The sequence below is a fragment of the Tupaia chinensis genome, unplaced genomic scaffold (assembly GCF_000334495.1).
Source record: "Tupaia chinensis unplaced genomic scaffold, TupChi_1.0 Scaffold000134_1, whole genome shotgun sequence".
NCBI lineage: Eukaryota > Metazoa > Chordata > Mammalia > Scandentia > Tupaiidae > Tupaia > Tupaia belangeri.
The window spans coordinates 37,520-40,313 of NW_006159603.1; positions in this window are offsets into that span (position 1 = coordinate 37,520).

Below are 2,794 nucleotides of genomic sequence, written 5' to 3' on the forward strand. Positions count from 1 at the left end.
AGGACTGGGCATGTGACCACTGCACGTGAATGTAAGCATGCTGATGGTTCCTGTGAAAGGTTGGGTTTCCAGGCAAAACATTCAGAGGAGAAAACGTTCAGAGGAGAGATGCTTTTTGTCCTGTCCCTGTCTTCCCAACTTTAACATGACTGTGCAATCCACGCCATCTGGCATCAATGGCAAGTCTCACAACACAGAGCCAGTGTGCCGAGGATGGTAGAGGGATCTGTGGAGAGCCTCGGTCCTCAACATAGCCCAGCCACTGAACAAACACAGACCTGCTTCCCTCAGAGTTGTTAGTATGTGGATCACTAAGGACCTTTGAGCTTTAGTTGATGCGTACTGCTATAATAAACTTCCTTAGACTGGGTAATTTATACATGGAAGTTTATTGGCTCACAGTTCTGGAGGCTGGTAAATCCAACATCAAGGGGACAATAGGTTGGGTGATTCTAAGATGGCATATCCTTAGACACTTATTTATGTGTCTGTTTATCAATTTCTTCTATGAGCCAGAGAGACATAAAAGAGATGGAGACAGAGAAATTCCATTCCCAACAGGATCTTGATGCTATAGTCCACCCTTAAACTCAGCCAGCCTCATATTTAAAAATCAGAAATTAATTGAGAGTTCGTAAGAAACATCTGCCTCAGTCTTGTAGCACAGTCGGTAGCAAATTGAGCTGCAGTGCTGGAAGCCACATAGCTGACCATCGATTTAGATCCCCAGGCCAGTATGAAAACATGCCAGGCATGTGTGCAGGTACTCAAGACCCTGACAAGCTGCAGGGTGAGGGAAAGGAAATCACAGCATGACAAGATCCTGTTGGGGCCCCCCTTTCTTTCAATCTCTCTCACAAGTACACACTTTCTATCATGAATAAAGTAAATAAGCTTAAAAATTAAAAAGAAACATTATCTAAGGAAAAGTTGCAGGATTCAAGGGTGTGTATGAAATACTATTTGTCATACTACACAGTTAAAAGAGATTTAAAGAATTTTCAATGTTAATTTTCTTAAACTGACAGGCTGACTTTGGATCTAGATAGAGATACCTCTGCACTGCTCACAGAGATGGTGCTCCACTGTTTAATGTTCATAAATTATTAAACAGTGCTTAACACACAGCACTGAGTGTGCTAGTTAAAACATATAACGGACAATTAAAGACATATTTTTGGCTTAATTTTAATTCAAATAGTACACATGTCATTGTTTAAGAATTCATGTGAAAGGACAAGGTTTATAATAACAAACATCAATCTCGATCCCACATCAGATTCTTATTTTCAAAAGGCAACCACTTTTCTTAGTTATTTCTTCTGACAATTTCCTCATGTTTCCAAATAGCATGCTATCCTGCTATTCACTGTGTTTTAGTGTTTGCTATTGCTTATGAACAACTTGGAAAAGATGAAGACGTGGGTCTTTTACATTCCTCCTCAAAGACATTTCCTTTCCTCCAAACTTCTCAATGTACTGAGATATTTTAACTCATTTTTGGTTAAGTTCACTCAGAGTGTTTCATAATTCAGTGAATTTAAGTTTGTTGCTCACTGTTAAGACAAGTATTGATTACCTTTCCTCTCTGTAACCTTTTCCTCCACAATTTAATCACCTATTCTTATTCATTCATTCACTTGAGGGTCCAACTGAACCCTCCATGCTATTAATCCCACTGGACTGATCCCCTCTAGACTGCCTAGAGCTGTCACTCTGGGGCTGCCTTCCAGTCTTCCTGTGTGAATGTACCAGGCCATCTCTTTCTTGTTTAGCTTACCCACTTGGAAGCAGGAGTTTCCTGAGAATAGAAGCATGGCAGATCAGTTCTTAACAACTTACGAAGTAGCCATCAGTGCTGTTTACCAAATATGTCTGTCTGTTGTCCAGACATGAAATAACATTACATTTCCTGGTGTGTGAGTAGAAATTTACAAAAGATGATAGCAGACCAATAATTATCATGATCCAGATTTTGGGTTTGCTTGTTACTGCAGCATAACCTAACCTATCCGGATTGATTGATATACACTTTACATCTTTATTCTACTTTTATTACTTTAGATAGCTTTATTTATTCCTCCCATAAATAAGAGAGACAGAGAAAGAGAGAGAACCCCAAATAAGGTCCCAATACTGCAATCTATCCTCAACCTCCAGCCAGCCCCAGATCATGGGCAAGTACATGCCCATGAAAGCAAAACAGAAACCTTCCAACGTGGACAACTATCCAGCCCTTATTGACTGAAATCTTTCTTAGAAATAATTTATTTCCAAACTTGGAAGAAATTGCTCTGTTGTTTGGTGCCTATTATTGCTAATGATTTAAGTGTAGTGTCACTCAGATACCTGTCCTTTTATGTAATCCCCCCTTTTGGAAGTTTTAAAAGATTTTTTTTATTCTTATTATACTTTAACTTTATAATGTTGTAATTAGTCATGAGATTTTTTATAAACACCACAAGGGGCACTTGACAGGGTCTTCACATTGGGAAACTTGTGTCTCTCTGGGAATTTTCTCCTATTATTTCTTAGATCATATCTTCCCCATGTTTTCCTGTGTGCTCTGTTTCTGGAACATAAGAATTTTAATCTTGCAATTCATAACTTAATTCTGTCATTTTTTGTGTTTTATCCTTATCTCTTATACCTGTATTTTACTTTCCCTATTTTTTACTTTTTGGGAGATTTATATAATTTTACCTTCCAAGATTTCTAATATATAGTTTCTTTTCTACTTCCATGTCTTTAATTTCTGAGAGCTCATTATGTATGTTTCTTTATATTGCATATG